General features: G+C 38.7%; 1 pseudogene; it reads right to left on the bottom strand.

Moving 5' to 3' along the window:
* Window positions 1-224: 224 nt before the first annotated feature.
* LOC124959686 (von Willebrand factor A domain-containing protein 5A-like) lies at window positions 225-21861 on the bottom strand (annotated as a pseudogene).
* Between the last annotated feature and the right edge of the window lie 386 nt (window positions 21862-22247).

Here is a 22247-nt window from a genome sequence, read left to right as displayed (position 1 = left end):
GAAAAGGAACAAGTTCTGGAACTGCCATCACTTGTCTGAGGATCATGCTGGGGAAAGATCACATCCAAAGAGACATGGCACAGAGAAGCAAGGTATTAAGGGTGTCCTTTACTTTCATGTCAAGAAACCCATAGGCAAGATATAAAGCACAAAATACATGATAGCAGAAGAAACAGGGAGTGCTGATAGCCGAGGAGAGGTCCTGCTTTATCTGGAAGGCATTCTCAGGGTTCAAAGATAGCAGGATCTACAGATGACTTCAGGAGAGTGTTTGCAGCTTTCACAAGCATGGGCAAAACAGAGCCTGTGATGAAGGGAAAGAAGAATCAGGGCTGAGGGACAGCAGATGAGAGGAAAGCTCTTCTCCAAGAGCTCCTAAAATCTCCAGGATAATCTCCCTTGAATCTTGCTTTATCTTTCCTTAAAACCCCCAATTTTTCTCTTCTTCCTGTCCACATTCTCCTTATATTTTTTCTTACCCAGAAACAATCAGCAGCAGTGACAAAGGAGTAGGTTCTAAGGAGTAGATTCTCCAAGTACAATTATATACTTACTTAATACTAAGAGAGAGGGAGAGAGGTGCCACTCCGCACCCATGTCCCTTTCTCCTTTAACTTGTCTCTACCTGTTTTCCCCCAGTTAAAGATTTTGTCCTTATCCTGTCAAAGAAAGGACCACGGTGAGGCCAGAGAAGTTCTGATCCAGAATGGTGGGGAATGACTGTGATCCTCTCATGGTCACCTTCTGCCAGGCCTGGAGGTACACTCCTGGGAGCATGCTGGCTACCTAAGAGGGGAGAGAAGGGTCCCGGCATTGGGCTCCTACCTGCATGGACGTGAATCCAGGCCATGGCCTTCCTTTCCAGGAGCTCCTACTCCATCTTCCAGTCTTGCCATAGGCATGTAGCCAGAGCACAGCCAGTACAGTGGCCCAGCCTGAGGAGTCAACATGCTGCAAAATAGACAGAAACTTCTCTGACGATTCCAGACTGGGGCTCAAGAGCATGCAAGAAACATCACTCCCTCCTCACTGGCTAACCCTCTACTGCTGGAAGGTGGAATTACCTGGTATCCTTGTAACTCCTTCTACCCCTTTGCAAGGCAAAATGACAGACCGTGCATCCCAGGCAAACAGGCCACTGAGTCTTAGAATAGAAGGATTTTAAGCTTGAAATCCAGTGTAACTACCAGGACAGTACTAGAGACCCCAAAACACCCCAGATAAGGATTAACCAGCCAGGCAAGAGAAACATGCATAGTTATATTTTATGAGTATTTTCATGTTATCTTTATTTGAATCTTCACTTCTTACTTTAAAAAAAAAGCATGAGGAAATATCAATAACTCTGTGAGGCGAAAGTAATTCCTATGAAAGTCAAATGACTTCCCAAATTTAGTCTTTAAGCAACTGATGGAGCTGGAACTGAAATCCAAATGTTCTGACTCTAGTCACTACTCAAAAGAAAGTCTTGGAATTGAGTAGATGTCTACCACCTATGAGTATTTATCCATTGCTCCTGAAAGCTTCAGGTTTTATAGTCTGCAGATGAGGGGAACTTATTCTTTTATGTCATGATCTTCTTTTTCTTCTTTCCCTCCCTCCCGCCCTTCCTTCCTTCCTTCCTTCCTTTCTTTCTCTTTCTCCTTTCCCTTCTCTTCCTGTGTGTGTGTGTGTTGTGTGTGTGTGTGTGTGTGTGTGTGTGTTTTGAGTGTGTGTGTATGTTGCTTGGGATTGACCCCAGGCCTTATGCAGGTTGAATAACCAATTTCCCACCAAGCTATATCCTCAGCCCTCAAGATATCTTAAATTTAGAATAACTGTCATATCCTCTTTGAATAGTCTCATTTCAGATCAAAATTCCCAGTTCATTCAACTCTTCCTTGTGAGGACAGTTTATGTCCAAACCCTAAGGAAACCCATTGCTGTTATGTTATTCTAAAAACAAAGATTAGCGATTCTTAAAACATAGCTCCCGAAATGGTTCTTCCCACTCAAATGTAAATGTACACATAAAATTTTATGACCACCATGAGAATCCAAAGTCTTCCTGAAATCCTATGCTGCTCCACATTGTTGGTACCATCCAAACCTCTGATTTTCACATGTAACTGCTCTTAAATCAATTTCCTTCCCTTCTGCATGTACCTAGGTGAGAATTTTTCACCAAACAAGTTCTTGGCCTTTATTTCCTACTATTATTTTGTTGTGTTTTTTTTTTTTTTTCATGAAAAATAGTCACTCGTTGTTTTTCAGAGATCCTGATTCTCTTTTGTAATATTTTATCTCTTATTTTTAGTATTCATAAACAGAAATATTTTGGTCACCATCCTCAAAAACAACCTTCATTGAAAATGTGACTGGCTAAAAAATTCAGATCTTGGTGGGTTTACAAATATGTTTCTAGTTTTTAAAAGGGAAAACAGTAGACTAGGGGAAAGAAATCCAGGGGGCAGGTACAAGGGGTTGGTCAAAAAGGGGTGGGACAGTGGAATAAAGTTGAACAAACAATGCTATGTGCATGTATGAATATATTCCAAAATAATCCTACATTTATGTAAAAATATAATGCACCAATTAATAATAAATAAATAAAGAAATAAATAAGTAGAAAGAAGGATAACCAGTGCAATAGAAGAGGATCAGGAGGAGGGAGGCAGGGAGGGAAGGGGGAAAGAACTAGGGAATGCAATGGAGCAAATTGTTTTAGATACTTGTATGAATATTTCACAATGAACCCCACTACTTTCTATAACTATGACATACTAATTAAAACAAAAAAAATTGCTTTTATTTTGAAATTCAAATCATTATTCAGCTCTATGAGTCTCCAACTAATTTAAACTTGTTTCCTTATCTCATCATTAAAAAAATATTCAAACTCCTTCCTCAAATTCAGGTTCGGCAGGTCTCCAAATCACTTGATTTATTGGCCCTGTTCCTATGTCAAGGATGAAAATGTCTGTCTTCCATGTCTGGGTGAATGTTAAGAGAGAAATTCATGATCATTGTATTATCTTGCAAATATTTATAGATTTTCTTTTTAATTCCTTGTTTAAGGATGGAATTTTCCATCAGAGATACAATGCTTGACCCATATGTAAGCTTAAAGTTTCAAGTACCTATATTTTAAAAAGTGAAAATAAATAGACATACTTATTTCATTATTTTATTTTATTTTTTTGTGCTAGGGATTGATTCCAGAGCCTCAGACTTGCTAAGCATGTTTTTTCTTTGTGTGTTAGATTCTCAGCTACTAATATATTTTACCTAATCAAATACACTAAAAAACAATTATTTTAACATGAAACCAATACAAACTTATTTTTGATAATATATTGCACATTTTTATACTAAGCATAGAAAATCAGAATGTATTTCATAACATCACATGCTTCCATTCAATTACAGATTCTGTTCCTTCTTTGGATTAGCCTCATTTCAATGGTTCAATGGTCCACTCTGTGACTAGTGGATGCTTCATGGACAGTGCAATTACAAAATAGTAAAGATTACTTAATCAATGCTCACAAGGTTCAGCATAATATGCATTCTTCACATTTTTTTTTTTTGATACTGGAGATTAAACCCAGAGACACTTTATCACTAAAACATATCCCCAGACCTTTTTATTTTTTGCTTTCTAATTTTGAGACTGGGTCTCATTAAGTTGATTAGGGCCTTGCTAAATTGCTGAGGCTGGCCTCAACCTTGGGATCCTCCTGCCTCAGCCTCTTGAATCATAGGGATTACATCATGTGTCACCGCACTTAGGTTCACATTTTTGACATTAGTCTTGTAGTCAACAATTTCTCAATAAGTATTAATCTAGTAAATTATTTAAATTTTGGAAGCAGTTTATCCCTGTCAGCATGTTTAAGCCCACTCAAAATACCTAATTAGGGGGCTCCCATTCACACTTCACCTAATCTGGCTGCAGTTAGTGTTTTAGTGTGTGTGTGTGTGTTTGGACTACATCCTTTAGTTTGAAGAGAAGAAATAAAGGTCTATCATTGGGGCTCTTATGACAAATAGTTCTAGCATTGAATCCAGCTCTGTCGACACTGGATCAGACACATAATTACACTTCTATAAACTTCAGTTTCTGTATCTATCTATGTGCAGTAACATGGATAGGGCACTCCTTATTTAATTGATGTGAGGAAAAAATTATATCATGAATGTTAAGCTCTTTGCACAATGTCTGGCATCGAGGACTAGCTCTCTAAATTTTATTTTTACATCTTAGATGCCTGGCAGGGAATATCATTAGATGATCATTACTTTCCTCTTGACATCCATCAAACTTTACAGGAACTCCTACCAGTTAGCCCACAGATTCCTTTTCTTTGTGCTCAAACAAGCAAGCAAACAAAATATTCAATAAACAAACAAACAAAAACCTTTTGACTTCTAATAATTAGAAATTAATATATGGATCCCTTTACTCTCCACCTGGCGTGAGACATGATGTATACCAATTCCCATTACACTAAACTCATTCCCTAAAAATGTTATCTGCTCCATTGCTTTTCTTTAAATCTCACCTTGGTAAGATGTGCAGTCACCATGTCTTCCAAACTTATATCCAGGACCTTGGCCAGATCTGTGTTCAGATCCCAGTAACCATTTGCCTTTTGGAGGTAAATCAGCTGCACGAGATTATTCTCTCCAACCACTCCTGGGGGGTGGGGAAGAAATCAAGGGATGGAAAATTATAGAAATTATACATTGGTCTCTTAACACAAGGGAGACAGGCTGCTAGACTGAGTCAGGATGCAGGAAGAGTACTCAAGAGAGTAAGTAGTTTGACAGCATCCAGCTCTGACTTTAAACCCAATTTGTGAAAGGATGACCACAAAAAGGGCCCAAGCAGGGTGGAAGCAGAGTTTTGAAGGGTCCAGACCCTGACTGAGGGCAACCTGGGTAGGCAGAGATGGGAAAAGGGGTTTGTTTAGTTAGAGGTCATCACAGAATCAGGGGACAGGGGATTACAGGGTTCTATACTGTGAAATAATGAAGCTTGCCTAACCCTGGAAAATTTAGAAACTAGACAAATTTCACCTTTTTCTTGATGTGTTTCATACAGATTACTTTCTACGTAGAGAAAGCTATAAGAAAACAGATTAGTTAGATTAGTTTTTCAGAGATGCCAACTGAGGATGATCTTACCTTTAGGGTAACTTTGAAAGTTGGCCATATTGGTGGAAGAATGAGGTTTCCCCATATCATAAGTCGTCTTTTCAAGACATATGCATTTTGTCCTCTGACCAAGATTAGAAGTTTGGGCCATGCCTAGTCCTATGTATGTGACAGGCAAACATTGGTGAGAAGAAGACTCTGAAAAGATTATCACTTGAACTGGTAAGGCCATTATCTGTGGGGATCCTAACCATTCTGTTGGTCTACAATGGTTTCACTGTAAGTCCCTTAATCTTCAGATGGAAATTTAGCCAAGGAATAGATGTTCTTGTGCTTTGTAGAACCTGAAAAACACCAATACATATACTGAGACTAGGTACCTCTTGCTTTTTGCAGCAGGCAAAGGTAATAAAATCTCAAATGATTTGAGACACACACCCTCCCATCCATATCAGCTATAGTCTCCACCCTCTTACGATGTAATTCTTCTCCTATGAGTCTATCTCTTGCATATACCCTCACATACTTAGCTCTTTCTATTTTCTTTGTGTAATCTGAACCCCTGATACATGCTAAACAATCTTTTCTGCATACTCACTTTCATTACAGGGGGCTCCTTCCAACTAGGTCTTAAGTGAATACTAATGCATTCTCTCAAAATCTCTGTTCCTTCCATCTCCCTAAGATAGTTGCTGCTAATGTAATGTACTCCAAATACACAGGATTGGGTGGTGGTGTTGCAATCTCTTATCCCCAGATTAGTACTCCTCCACTATCATATTGGTACGTACCACATGTTCTCTGTACAATCAGTTCCCAACCTCTTTGTTGCCTCCCTTTATCCACTGAGGTATCTGAAAGCCCGATCATAGACTTCACTCCATTCCAAAGTCTGCCACCATCTTGAGAGATGTCAGCACCCAAGAAGACAGCCTGTTCAACATCCCAGTGCAAAGCCTCTGGTCCTCCTCAAACCCAATGACTTAGTCTGTTTTCTCCATAGCCAATCACTCGCAAGTTTGACCACCTTGTTATTGCACAGAAATGATCTACTTTAGAAAAAACATATCTTATGTGTTAAATACAGTTTCCAATTTTTTCAGTCTTGTTACTCAGAGATTCTTGTTTTACGTAAATTTTGACTTTGTTTGACCACCTGAACCCTTGATTCTCTACTTTTTCCCATGTCAATTTCCTTCTATCTTTATTTTAGTCTTTATTCAATTTAAATCTTGGATTCTATGCTTGCCAAATTCTTATCAATATCTTCAATTCCATATTGGTAATTTCCTTTCAGCAGACACGTTTTGCAAAATTCCTACTTTGAAATTAAACCAACTCTCTACTCGCTTCATTGTTATGCCAAAGCTGCTGAGTACTACTGACAAGAATTACAAAAAACATGTTTTGTTTTTTTTAATTATTACTAGTTCCATTCCCCTAAACAAATCAGGGTACCTCAACTAAAATTAACCCTTAATTCTCCTCCACAAATGCTTTTATTTCTCCATGACATTCTATTTTCCAACTATCCCCAGTGTTCTTTCTTCAAATTTTCTCCATTTTCCTCAAATTCTCTCTTCCACCACTTCCATTCATCATTCATTGGTATGATCCTTAACTGATCCTTGGTCACCTAATTACTAAGATAAATGAGCTTCAGGTTTAAATTACTTCATTATTTGATGATATATGCAATGCACTTTTTTCTTTTTGATATTTCCTTGTTTTCTGCCTTATTGTGGTCTGAATCTAGAATTGACCCCCAAAAGCTCATGTGTTAGCATGATGCCCAATGCAGCAAGGTTCAGAGGTGAGGCATTTAGGCAGAGATTAAGGCTGTAAATTCATTAGTGAATTAATCCATTTGATAGATTAATTTGAATGTCCTTGAAGGCAGTGAAAGTAGTTAGGTGGTACATGGTTGGAGGAAATAGGTCACTGGGTGTTGTTCTTAGGAACTATATTTCATCCTTGACTCCTGGCTCTCTCTCCCTCTCTCTACTTACTGAACTCTATGAGCTTAACAGCTTCCCTCTGCCATGATCTTCTGTCACAATGTTCTGCCTCACCTCAGGCCCAAGGGAAAGAGTTAGAGAACTGTGAACTGAATGTCTGAAATTGTGAGCTCAAAATAAACTTTTCCTCCTCTAAATTTTTTGTCAGGTATTTTGATCACAGCAAGGAAAAGCTGACTAACACATTCCCCCCACCCCCACCACTTATTTATATTAAATCTTTCTGTCAATGAGACAAATTCTACTTACAGAAACCAGAAATCTTATATGTGGAAGGACAAGGAACAAGGCAGTTTAATATCATTTTGCAACCTTTACCTTTAAGTAATGAGCTCAGATATTTAGGACCCTTTATTATATAGGAGTTTGAGTGACATAAAACTTACAAAAGTCCCCCGAATTTGAAGATGTGTGATAGTACATAGCTGGACTCAGTCTATGAATCAGGGGCCCATAAACTGGCTGGTTGAGCTCCTTGTTCTTGCCTATGAAAGCTATGAAGGAGCTCATGACTCCAGTCTCAACACTCATGTTCAGTAAATCATTTTTAACACATGCTGGGGTCTTTCTTGGACTAAAGTTTTTGATCTGGATCAAGGACTTTACAGCAAGATGGTGAATGGTGGAGCTAAAAGAAAAAATAAATATCTAAGACTTACAGAAAAAAAAAACAACAACCTCACATTATAGTTCCTGGGGTTCCAAAGGGGAGACAGTGGGAACACAAGTTAGAGAGAGGAGAGATTTTCCTAATAAAGGAAAAGTGAATGTAGGAAAACAATTGAGGTCACAGTCAAGAGGAGGAATCCAACTAGAAAGGATGACAAAGAACAAGGACAGGAAGGAAAGGAATTAAAAAGAGAAAGGGAAGCAATGGAGAGGAGGGGATAGGAGACCAGGGAAAGGAAAGTTGAATTCTCACTTGGCATCTGGTTTGGGTTGTAGAGAAAATGTCAGCTTTTGCTTAAAAGTCTGGTCCAGGAGCGTGTACCTGAGGAATATTTCTCCTGTAGCCTCAGCTGCCTACAAATTGGAGAAGAAAAGTGTTGGGAAGCAGAGATCACCAGGAAAAGGTCAGAAGAGAGGCAGCTCCCCAGTTCAGTACATTCCAACTGGGGAGCAATGCAGTTCCCCACCCCAAAAAAAACAACAGTCATGAGATGGTGAGGAAGATGGTGGACTGGCTCTACCTGGAAAGTGCAATCACTTGCTGAAATCCTAATACACAGACCAGTTTCAGTGACACCCTCAGGGCAGTAGATACCCTGACCAGAGGAACAAATCAGGAACAGGAACTTACTGGTATCATTCCAATCAGTCGGGCATATAGGATCAACCTCTGACCCCTAAAGATGACAATGGTTTCTGGGGAAAGGATGTTAGCAGACACACAAAGAGGCAAATTCCAGCTCAGAGAGACATCCTCTACTACAGACTGTAGAGAGTGCTTCAGGGACCTTAGAACCTGAAGAAGCAAAGAGAGAAGACAGCTCCTATTAACTGAATGTTTATTATGGATCAGGTGCTATGTGGCATAATACATGTTACGCCTAGCCCTTAATCCTCCATGGGGATATGGATGTTATTTCCTCTTTCTTTACATGTGAGGAAGCTAAGGATTAGAGATTAATCAACATAAATGTGAATGAAATTAAAGTTAAGGAAAGAAGAACCCAGGAAAAAGGAATTAGAAGAGATGGCAACAACTGGGAAAAAGGGGCATAAAAAAGGAAACACGGATTGTCTCCTCCTTGTTAATACTAACAATGGATCATCAATTTATCACCCCTGCTCATCCATTAGACGTATATCATACTAGTTTCTATTCTTTGCTTTGTATCCTTTCATGGAGCATAGACTGCAGTACAAAATGTGGTCTGTAACACAGAACTGGGGTCTCAAATGTGAAAGTCAAAGCTCTTAGATTCTCTGGGTCTCCTCTTAAATACAGAAGTTTCAACCTCTTTCAGTATCTCGTTTCTTGACTTCCAGCTATTGGGGCCAGATAGCATTCTTCAGATACCACAGTGGACACCTTTGTTATATGGCTGAAAATAGCTGCACGTAGGACAGCCCAGGCACTGGGGATTTGGGAAAAAGTATGCTGGAGGCAAGCTGGACTCCTGCCCTTGCAGCAGTGTCCCCTTGCCCCTCTATGATATAATTGGTCTGCATTGCCCACTTCTGGATGCATAGTGTGTCCATCACCTTGATCCGCACCCTGTTCTTTTCTGTGATGAACTCTGAAGTGCCTCCAGACACTCGGGCGATGCTTCTTATTAAGATTTTGGAGGCATGTTCTACAATGTCAAATGGGACATCCGAAATTGTAAAATGATGGAGGTTAGATACAGGCACTCAAGAATAGAATTATAACATAAAATGACCAAAAAATATATGATGAGATAGTCTTCTTTCTTGAGCAAAAGTGTAATTACCATCATTTTTGAGAATAGTCTTTATTTTAGGAGTCATAAAAGTATTCTAAAATTAATTTTACAGTTTAATCATCCTGAGTCTCCTTACATGTAAGCCTCTGTCTCATTTCATTTGGACCCAGAAAATTTAAGAAATCTGTCTAATATCATATGTCTACTAAGTGTTAGATGGTACTGGAACATTGGTCTGACTATAAGATTCTCCTGGCAAACTGAACAAGATGCAAACTATGACTAGTGCCTTCCTGAGACAATGCGTCTAATTGGCAAGACCATTCTTAAGGTGAAGAAATGTACCTCCTGCACTTCAACCCGGAATGTTCTCATCTTGTCCCAGTTAAGAGCACCAACTATATTCCTAACCTCAATTAACTTTTAATATAGACCCGTCTATAAAAAGAGAATACATTGATAATACCAGCAGTTTTAGAAGGCATGAATGAAAAATTTTCATTGTAAAAATGTATGCATCAGTCTCTTCTGCTTGGGTTTGAGTCATCATCTTCAGGTCTAGTCACATCAGTATTAGAATTAATTTTCTTAACTTGTGAGGATAAGCACCAGCATTTCATTGAAGTAACCTAACTGGGGTCATTCTCTCAGAAGACCACAGTCTGCCAGCATCTTGATGCCATCACTTTTAAATTTACATTATGATCTCTAAACTGTAGCCTTTGTTATCAAGTGCTTGTCTGTATACTTTTAAATATTTTGAAGTATGAAATAAAGCTGGAAGTTTTTATTGATGGCAAATTCTATGCTTGAACTCACTAAAATGTTTCCTCAAGATGATAATAAAAATGATTATCACAATAATAGTTAAGTTTAATATACTACTTACTTTGTGTCAAATAAAACTTTTGATGCTTTCCTTAGTAATAGTCTCTTAATTCTCACAATAAAGTAGTATTAATAGCACAACTTTCAGGTAGGGAAATTAAGGCCTAAAGACACCACTCTTTAACTAAATCAGCAAAGATAACATCAACAGGTCCAGTGATACTTTTGGAATATGTTTGCCAAAAATAGTATTAACCGAAACATGAATTTAAATAGTCAAATGGACACAAAAAAGTTTCCACAAAAATAACTCTCTTTCAAAATGTCCATATCAAGAAAGATAATGAAAAGCTGAGGAACTACTCCAGTAGAGAAGCTAAAGAGTCAAAACAACTAAATAACATATTTTTTCTTGCATTTGTTCCTGGAACAGAAATTAAAATAAAAGGCTTTTTAGAAAGAATATTATTGAAAAACTGACAAAAATGACTTGCAGTTAAGGTTCATCTCAATATTAAACAGGAAAATTAAGTTTAATGATAGTTACTTAGCCAAATGTCTTTTTTTCAGAACATGAGTGCATACCTATTTTTTTATGAAGACTGGTATCTTTAGCTTGCTGTTAAGTGTTTCCAACAAAAATATCTAGATAAAATAAATGTGATGAAAGGTTGATAACTAGTATACCCAGGCGACAGGGATGTGATTGTCCATTGTTCTACTCCTGCAACATTTCCATAGGATGAACTTTTTTTCTTTTTTTTGGAGGGTGGGTACCAGGGATTGAACATGAGGGACACTTTACCACCGAGCTACATCTCCAGCCCTTTTTATTTTTTTTTAGTTTTGAGACAGAATCTTGCTAAGTTGCTTAGGGCCTCCATAAGTTGTTGAGGCTGTCTTTGAACCTGTGATTCTCCTGCCTCAGCAGGTGGGCACGACTGCACTCAGATCCACAGGATTAACTTTTTGAATACTATCTGAAAGCAAACATCTTGTGAAATCAAGAAAGACCAAGCTTAATGGACAAATATAGTCATCCTTCTGTTCCCACAAGGCTTAGATCTGTAGATTCAATTGTTGATTGATATTAGTGCCACAAAATTATGTCTGCACTGAACATGTACAGACTTTTTTCATGTCATTATTCCCCAAAAGAAGTATGCACGAACAAAATCATTTATGTAAGAGCATCCATAGATTTTGTTATCTGTAGGGATTTCTGGAACAAATCCTGAATAGATATTGAGGACAACTGTCTCCCCATATAAGTAGATTACTCAATACAATGAATACCATCTCCTCCAAAATTGAACTAATAAAGTCAGTGCAATTATAATCAATATTCTAACACTGTTTTTGTTAGAAATTGACAAACTAATTCTAAAATACAAATTCAAAGAGCCAAGTATAACTAAAACAATCTGAAAAATGAATAAACTAGAGGACTTAGTCTAATGGAATTCAAGGTTAACCATAAAGCTACATTAAATTACTTGATGCTGTCCTGGTACATGTCTAGACAACAGGCCAATGGAATGGAGAGGAGTTTTGAGAAACAATTCATGTACGCATAGATGCTTATCTGTGACACTTATGGCACTCCATGTTAGTGAGGAGAGGCAAAATTTTCAACAAATGGTATAGGATCAACACAGGATACCTACACAGAAAAGAATGAAAACTGACCCCAACTTCACACAGTGCACAAAAGTAACCTATAGGCATGCTCATAACATATTGTAAAGGGAAATTAGTCAAACTACTTGAAAGTAACAGAAGAAAATATCTTCATGATCTTGGATTTGGAAAGATTTTTAACGGGACACAAAAATCAATTTTGACATTTAAAAAAGATTGAAAAATTGAATTGCATTAAAATCAGCAATTACTATTTAAAAAAATCATTTTGAGGATTAAAATGGAAAGCTATATGGTAAGAAAATAAATTTCTAGAACATATAGTCATCATTTTGCTTGTATGCAGACTATAAAGTGAATTACAGATAAGTAAAGAAAATCTATCAGAAAAATATATAAAAATAGGAAAGAGACTTGAAGATATATCACAAAAGAGGACATCAAACTGGCTAACAAATATGAGAAGGTAAGTGTTGGGTCAACAGAAAGACCATAATGAGATAAAACTATACATACACAAAACAGAATTAAAGACAAACATACCATATTTTTTATGGGAAATGAGACAACTGGCAGCCATCTATAAATCTGACATGGATTAAATTAGAAAAGCAACTTGGAAAACTATCTGGCATTCCCCAGAAATTTCACAACTTTGTCTACTGAAAGAAATGCATATTTATATGAATATGCATAATTACTTGTTCCTCCATATCCATAGAGGATTGGTTCCAGAACCCATGTGGAACCAAAAATGCAGATGATCAAGTCCTTCATATAAGTAGTGCAGCATTTGCTCATGACCTGCACATATCCTCTTGTATAATTTGAATCATCTCTGGATTATTTCTAATGCCTAACAAATGCTAAGCAATAATGGATTCTATGGATGTAAAACCTGTCCATAGGAAGTATCCACAATACATATGTATGTAAGCAAAATCCACAAGTACACAAAATAAGAACATCCATAGAACCATTATTTCTAACAGCCAAATCAAGTTCCATCAGCTTCAAAATCAATATAAATTATAATATAGTCCCTCCACGGAATATACTGCACTAATGAAAATGGCTACATGCAAAAGACGCTGGAATCTAAACACTACTAAGAGGGGAAAAAAGCAATAGATATACAGAAACTAAACATGCTTTATGACTCACTTGTTTTAATATAAAACATACACAAAAAAAACATAGTATTACAAGTCAGGAGAAGCGTAAGTGAGTTGTGATTGCAAATAGGGACTGATGGAAAGAGAAAGGGGACAGTTTGCTGAGAGTCCAGTTGCAGACCTGTGACAGGGTGGCATTGTGCTCACTGTGATAGTCCACCTGCCTGCATATTTATGAATTGTGGAGTTCTCCATATGTATCCTCTGATAAAATGTTTAAAATAAAAGAAAAATAACTTAGTGTTCAATTATTCTTTCTATGGTGGTTTAGAAAAATGAATGAATTGGCTGTATTGTTGATGTAATTTGAAAACTACTTTTAAATTGTGTTGAGAAAAATAAATGGTCAACTGACAAAACTAAAATCTTTGTGTTATTCTGTCCTCTGCAAGCAATGTGACGTTGGTGACATGTGGCAATATGGTGGGCTGGTTACCCCAGTAGAAATCACATACTCTTCATACCTGTGTTTCATGTTGTACATTGAACTTCTTTCATTACCCTAAATATATCAGTATGTACTTCATGTGTGAAGACAAAAAGCTGTAGAAAGAAAGAAAACTTCCATAAAACCTCTGTGAAATTCATCTTAACATGCCAGAATTCACCCTTGGAAACCCCCGTGGTTTCATTCATTTCATTCCAAAGGCTGTGATGTCTCTTCAAACAGGCCCGAGCTCCCCATTGCTCCACCATCACTCACAGCATGTCCTAACAGGGTCTGTTCAGAACACTGGGGATTTTCAGTCCCTCCCCAGCAAACTTCATCTGAGAGTTCGAGGGCACTCAATAAAGGCAGGTCCTTTGTCCATTGGATGAAACCAAGGAAGGAGAAAACTGCCTCTAGGATATTTCACTGTTTTGTAATAAAAGACTGAATTACACACCAAATTAAAAAAAAAAAAAAAAGTTGCAAAAAAACTTGGGGCAGAGATTCTTTTTTTAATTAATTTATTTTTTAATTTATTTTTATTGTAAACAAATGGGATACATCTTGTTTCTCTGTTTATACATGAAGTAGAGGCATACCATTTGTGTAATCAACATTTACATAGGGTAATAGTGTTTGATTCATTCTATTATTTTTCCTTTCCCCCCCACCCCTCCCACCCCTCTTTTCCCTCTCTACAGTCCCTCCTTCCTCCATTCTTGCCCCTCTCCCACCCCGCACTATGTGTCATCATCGACTTATCAGCGAGATCATTCGTCCTTTGGTTTTTTGAGATTGACTTAGCATGATATTCTCCAATTTCATCCATTTGCCTGCAAATGCCATAATTTTATTCTTCTTTATGGCTGAGTAATATTCAATTCTATATATATACCACATTTTCTTTATCCATTCATCAATTGAGGGGCATCTAGGTTGGTTCCACAATCTGGCTATTGTGAATTGAGCAGCTATGAACATTGAAGTGGCTGTATCTCTGTAGTATGCTGATTTTAAGTCCTTTGGGTATAGGTCAAGGAGTGGGATAGCTGGGTCAAATGGTGGTTCCATTCCAAGCTTTCTGAGGAATCTCCACACTGCTTTCCAGAGTGGCTGCACTAATTTGCAGCCCCACCAGCAATGTATGAGTGTACCTTTTTCCCCACATCCTCTCCAACACCTATTGTTGCTTGTATTCTTGATAATCGCCATTCTAACTGGGGTGAGATAAATAGAGTTTTCAGTCTGTCTTAATAGCTCTGCTCCAATTCCTACCTTCAGTGGGTGACCTGCGATGGAGGGTCTCCTGTAAATGCTCTTGAGTGTTTTCAAGATGTCACTGTCTCCTTCATTGCAGCACATAAGCTTAACTCTCTTCACCGCCTTTTCCATTGTTTGCTGAGTGTACTTCCCACTCTTCCTGAAAGAAACAAACGGAACTGCTTACATGACTGAGACTTGACATTGCCTGTTGCTAATCAAAGGCATCAGAAAATAATCCTATATGAAATTCATCAATGCCCAAGTCAATTGCACAGTATCTCCTATAAAAATCTAATTTCTCCCTTTAAAGTATTTTTTTGGGGGACTCCCTATGGCCTTTCAAAAACTTATGGAGGGCTGGGTCTATAGCACAGTGGTGGAGTGCTTGCCTAGCATGTGTGAGGCACTGAGTTTGATCCTCAGCACTGCAGAATAGTAAGTGAATAAAATAAAGGTGTATTTTTAAAATAACTTACGGAAAGAACATCTGATAGGAAGATCCAAATCCGTAGACATTGAAATAACAGCCAACAGGCAAACACTTCAGCAGTAGAATTAGTTCTTTCTAAAAGTGAGAGAGGATGAGGAGACAGAGTGTGAGGACCTTGGAGACAGACATTGCCAACCTAACTCTTGAGCGTGTAGAGCATCACTTGATATATGCCACATTACACTCCATGGTCTCAGCTTGGTCATGCCAGGTATTGTTCAGATGGATACCAGATGTACAGCTCCAAATGCATCCTAATTTTACCCCTAAGATTCAACCTCACTTGTTCATATGACTCAGAAAAAGAAAAACCAGATTTACCTTGGCTATCTCTATGAATGTCTGAGATCCATCCTTCAAACTCATTCTAAATGAGTAATCAACTTGGAAGACAAATTCTCCACAACTCGTTGATGCCTCACCTTCTGGGATAACTGGATAGAAACTCACTGTTGCACATGGGCCCCTCATCAAGCAATCTATAAAAGAAAGATTGGGACACTGTCAAACCAAAGAGAACTCAAGAATCCTAAAGTCCACAGAAATGAATTGAGGCAAACTGGATAGGAAGCTGGAAAAATTCAAATCTGAACATCTATGCTTGATCCTTATGTACTATCTGCTTGCAAAAGGCTTGGGGTGAGTTAAAAACATAAAAAGAGAATACAATGGATATGAAAGAGAAAAAGGAAGGTAGAAGTTATCAGGAAAAGCAATAATTACACCAGTGCCACTAGAAGCTAATATCCTAGCAGTTCTGTGGAGAGAGGTGGCAAAGGATGGGAGAGCAGTAACTGAGATTGGGGGTCTCTGATGACCTCATGGTTGTGGCATGCCTGGTGCCTGGGAATGTTCCTATTCAAGGGCACAGGATGCTTAGCTGCTATGGTAATGCCCTGCATGAGGAGGCTCTGTGGAAGAATTCTATCAGCTCTGACCTTGATCTCAGGCACATAGCTCTTGGGAAGGAACAAATTCTTATGCTGGACAACTACAATGTTTCCCCAGCTCCACTTCTCTGGTTTCTGCTGGCTTTACAGTAACTTTTAACAATGAACTTTCTTGAGAACTACACAAAGCTCCTAATGCTGCACTTTGCTACTGTAGATTGCAACTGCAGAAAAGCTACATAGATGTCCTAGTTTCTGTAACTTTCCTGAATACAAAGAATAATGGTTGCATAGCCCTAACCCTGATAATGACACATATATAAATAAAAATTGCTGGTGTGATTCTTTAGATCTGCATCTCCATCAGAGAGCAGAACTTCACCTGATCCCAGCTTAATCTTCAAAATCTGTGTTTGTGTGTATTTATTTTTCTAATCCCCCTTCATCCCTGACCAGAACCTGGTGGAGGCACAGCTCAGCAAATGAGTGAAATTTTCCAAAGAAGTGAACAAGTTTATCTGTAGAGGTAAATCTTCTCTTTACAGTAAATCAATGGGAAATTTATCTCATAGGTCATTGTTTTAAGTCTTTAGCAGCCTTGAAAAAATGATGCCCATGTACATAATTCTTAAGCTGATGAATTACAAAAGCATTTACAAGCGATACACAAACCAATGAAATTCCATGTGCCTTGAGTAAGAAGCACTTGCAGATAATATAATCCCCAGAAGAAAGGGAAGCCCTCAAATTCTTTCTGAACTCTAATAGCCTCATTCAAGCAATGAGAAGAGGGAGACCAGAGGAGACCATTGTGGGTGGATAAATTGTCAAAGCCACAGATAACTGGGATTTTATTGTGAAGAGTAAGGGAAAGCTGATGTAGGAATTCAAACACCAGTATTGAGATGAAAATCAAATGAGAATGGCTTAATTATATCAAAGCTAGCTTTACAGTTCAAAGAATCTAAGAGGATATAGAATTAAATTCCATTATACTGCTTTTACACAGAAATATTTTCAGGATGATAGATTTAAATTCTCAGTAGCCCTGAGACACAGTATGATTTGGGATTCCGTAGGAACTGGCTTACTTTAATCTTTGATCCATGAGATACTTCAATAATCAAACAAGCTTTGATTGAGAGTCCCCCAGCAAATTTTTTGACATTCATTGAACAATAATATCTTACCATCTATATCTCTATGTATACTCTGTGAAAGTAGCCTTTTTTGATGGGTAAGGAGGATTCCATTCCGTGTTTACAGACATCTGGTCTTATGGAACTGGCCCTGTCCTGAGAAGTCAGAAAGGTCACAATGAAAACAATGAGAGTTAATGCATCTGAACTGTTTTTTTTTTTTTTTTTTTTTCTTTCTTTTTTTTAGTAGGGGAAGGAGTACTGGGGATTGAACTCAGGGGCACTTGACCAGTGAGTCACATACCCAGCCCTATTTTGTATTTTATTTAGTGACAGGGTCCCACTGAGTTGCTTAGTACCTTGCCATTCATTGCTGAGTCTGGCTTTTAACTGCAATCCTCCTGTCTCGGCCTCCCGAGCCACTGGGATTATAGGTGTGCATACTATGCCCCGCTACATCTCAACTGTTTAGAACACTGTCAGATGCATGGTAAGCACTGTGTGTACATACGAAAATGCCTTAAAACCAAGTCAAATTATTTTCACCTCCACAACTCTCAGCTTCCTTGCTTTTAAATTACCCATTTCAAACAATAGCTCCTCCACTTGCTAGCTTGCTTTCTTATCTGAAGAATCAAGAGAGTAATAGCTATCTCTAGATTATTTTAAGGGTATAGAGATATAATACACTTAAGGTGTTCAGACTAGAGTTTCACACAGATTAAGTTGTTAATTATAACTTTTAAAAAATATTCCTGAATTTTAATATAATTATTTTACTAAAACATGTAATTCTAAAACACACCATTTCATTATACTTTTAAGTTCATAAAAGTAATTTTTTGTGTTTTTCTCACATAGTGTTTTGTTTCGTGTGGCACTTTGCTAAGTTCCTATGGAGTCAAGCTGCCACTTAAGGTTGTTATTGCCTCCTTTGTGTGTAAGAGAATAATAAGTAGACAAGACCAAATATGTGGCCTGTGTGTTCCGACTGGAAGGATTCACAAGACTGACAAGTGCTGCCCTGACAATCCGCTATTTCTTTCAGAGCTGGTCACAGGGAATAGACCAGAAAATTTGCACAAGGTCAAGGAACTTCTTAGAAAGAAAGAGACTGAGATTCCCACCCAACCTATAGAGGTTCATCACTTAAAATTTCTGTGATTTAGAATAATTCTGACTAAAGAACAATTGCTCCTAGAAATTTCATGGGCATCAAAGAAGGATCTCATCCACAGGAAACAAACAGAAACAGGTACTCGACGAACAAAGGCAGAGCAAGGAGCTCCGTGGGAGAGGAGTGAGTTAGAGCAAAACTGGTTGAGGCTGGGAGGCACTTGGTGAGGGCAGCATGGGCAGTGGGCCATAAGGAAGAATGTGAGGCTGCTCAAAGTGTGCCAGTTGGTGAGATCAAGCATGAAGTCATCATGGCCACACATCAGCAGTGAAAGGATGAGCGGGCCTCACAGCAGCTGTCGTTACAGAGGCAAGAGCCTAGGCCTGGTCATGTCGTTGTGAACATAACTGCTCCCAAGGATGCTTCCATTCCACCATGTGAAAAATGCTGCCTGGAGACTGTATCGCTCCCTGTGTGATCCCTGAAACCAGCGCAGGCCGCCAGGAAGGCAAGGGAGAGCAACAGACTGACTCTGGTTATGACACTTTAATTATAAGGAGAAGTTCACATGTATTCAGGAAGATTTAGAACATAGGAGACATTGAAAGACTCCAAGGGGCCAGCATTATTAAGAAGTTAAACTTGGTCTTAGAAATGAAGAAACCAGGGAGACATGAAAGAGCGTTGACCAGTGGTGGTGACGGTGCATGGCCAGGTGAATGTCACTACACCACAGAGCTGGATGTGTTACGGATAGAAAACCTTCCTATCTTTGTATCTTTTATCACAATAAAAATGAAGAAAGAAAATACAGGTGAGCTTGCATATCAGTGACTCAATCAATAAAACAAATTTATTAAATTAAAAAAGAACTTTAAAAACTCAATTCAGTGTTTGTCTAGTCACAATTACTGCTTCAAACATCGGGTGTCTTATAATGTTTAAACAGGTTTCTAAAATGTTTATTTTATAGTAGGAACCTGTCTTTGAAAACTACTTTTCACCTCCTTCCTATCTTTCAGAAGTTTTTCTTTCAAGTTATTTCAATATTATCAATATATATGATTTTAGTACTCTCATAATAAATCATTGTTATTGATATAGTAAATGTAGTCATGGGTAAGACATTTTTACTGTTTATCAATATTAGGTTTAATTAAAATGGCAGGGGATACAGAGTGCCTAGTTTGACTTATATGTACATGTATTACCTTCGGAAAGATTCCAAAACCAGAAATTGCCCAAATGGTCAGTGATTTGGGCTCATAGGACAGATTCCCTTTGAAAAGTTGTACACCAAATAATTCACAACCAGTACTCTATGAGAGTGTGAAACTCACCACACCTTTTGAAGCATGAAGCATTGCCAGATTGAGAAATTTTTCATGGTTTGAAACATGAAAATGTCACATGATTCTTTTCATTTGCATTTCTGTAAAGACTGATAACCATCACATGTGTATAACTGCCTGTGTTTTCTGTTGTGAATTATTTGTTCACAACTTTTGTCCAACTATCTACTAATCTACTTACACTTGCCTACAAGACACCACCACAGGATATTCTCAAGTCTGACCACTTTGCATGCTGGAATGAACCTCTTTCAGTATTTCAAATTGATATGTTTACTGGTTACTATAGAGAAGGAATGAAAGTAAGATCACTTGAGGGTGATTCCAAGGCAGACAGTCATCTTCCAGGAGATAAGGACAAAGAGAGAAAGAAAATACCTGGCTTCTTTTCAGGCATCCCCATCTCCACAAATATTTGGGGGCTGTGCACTTCACTGTGGTAACTCAGGAGTTCCACATGCCTGCCAAACTTGTGTCCTTCAGCCAGAGAAACCTGAGTTGGGGACGAGCAAGGAAGCCAGGTTAGAACCATCACTCTACTGCCTGGATCTGAGGTCAGAACTGAGGGCCACAGGCTTCCACCTCCAGTGAGCATGACCAGGAGCAGAGAAGGGAATCAAGAGAAGACTCAGGACATTAAACCTGAGTGAGGAGGGAGAACAGTGCACCTACTTCTGGGTTAACAGGGAAAATTAAGGACCAACAGGAAGGGTTGGTCCTTAAAGTCAAGACCCAAGGCCTAAGGTCCTGGCAGCAACAGTCCTCTCCTACTGATTACCTGGGCAGAAGTCTTATCATCTGCAAGGAACTCAACAGCACTCAAGGGGCAGTTGGAATGGACCCTCTGAATGCCATGCTGGGAGCTGATGGTGGCGACCATGCTGAGTGTGAAGGACAGGTCCTGTAGAGACTACAAGTGTTCTCACATCAAGACAACTGCTCCAAAGCCTTCTACCAAAAGTGACCTTGGTCCTGTTCCCCTGACAACAATTTTTGTCACACCCATACTATTAAGGGAAATTCCTCTTTTATATTACCATGAATATTCAAAGGGGAGAGGTACTCACCAGAGAGAAGGTATCTAGGATTCAGAATGGCTGGGAGTACATAGCGCAGGGCCCCATCTGCTTCCAGGTGCAGCTCCTACACATAGCTCAAGGTGAGCTCCACCTTAGACCCAAGCTGGAGTTCCCCCACGTTGCAACAGAAGACATCTCCAGAGTACCGGTCCTCATCTACTATGTAGGAAAACATATGGCAGAACATAGGATAGTCATAGCTCTTTTGAGCTTAAGGAGATGTGGAAAAAATTGGGAAAGAATGGCAAATTAGAATGAAGAGACCAGTTGCTCAGAAAGCAAAGACTCAAGAGGAGCTGTGATCTGTCTTGTCACATAGCTATGTTCTGAATGCCTCCAATTGATTTCCCCCAAATGATTTTGGGAAAAGAAAAGGTATAATCAAGTGCCAGACAGAAAATTCAACACCAACTCTTTCTATGTGAAGTGGCACTTGCTAATAAACATAAAGAGTCTGTTTTAAAGGAATAATAAGGTAGGAGTCAAATATATTTATCTTTAATACCTCCATCTTGTCCTGTAATTCTGCCACAATTTTCTTCCCATCCACCAAGTCCTCAAAGCTATAGACAGCAGAGTCTTCACCCATGGGGAACACAAAGGAGGCCTCCAAAGGGACTCTCTCCTCATTCTCATAGTTTAAGGTTGCAGACACAGCAGTGGATGGACAAGGTCACAGGGAGGCTCTTCGGTGCCACTGGGGATAGGTCAGGGTTCAAGAGTTCAACAAGCTGTAATAGAAGGCCTCCTGCAGACCAGGAATTAGGCTAGCCACCAAGAGCACACTGGTAAGAATGGTTCCTGAGTCAGATTTACCTGTATCCTTTTGGGGAGTGAATAGTCTGTAGGAGTCCTCCTTGTTGATGGACCCTATTACTGGAAAAGACAGGAGACCACCGTGGTGTGCCATGCTTCTCTCTGACATAAGAATACAGTCAAGGGTTAGAGTTGGAGTTGGGAAGAAAGAAGGTGTAGACAAGATGCCAAAGGGGGCGGCCTGCAAGATTCACCAAGTGCCTACTGAATAGTCAGTCTCTAAAACACCTTGTGACTGCTTTAAATACCAATTCCACTTTTTTAACACTATGTTTAGTACATGTCTCCTTAGTGATATTGAATAGATGTCATAACCTTAAGCCCTCTGAACCTCAGTATTCTCTTTCCAACCTGCATATCACATGTTAATCAATGAATGTGAAGTTCCCACAGTAGTATCCTGGCCTACAGAAAGCTTCTTAGGAATGCTGATGGATGTCAGTATTGCTACTATTGTGGTTGTCAAAAATATTCAATGAG

The sequence above is a fragment of the Sciurus carolinensis genome, chromosome 11 (assembly GCF_902686445.1).
Source record: "Sciurus carolinensis chromosome 11, mSciCar1.2, whole genome shotgun sequence".
Classification (NCBI taxonomy): Eukaryota; Metazoa; Chordata; class Mammalia; order Rodentia; family Sciuridae; genus Sciurus; species Sciurus carolinensis.
This window is presented reverse-complemented; position numbering and strand designations above follow the sequence as displayed.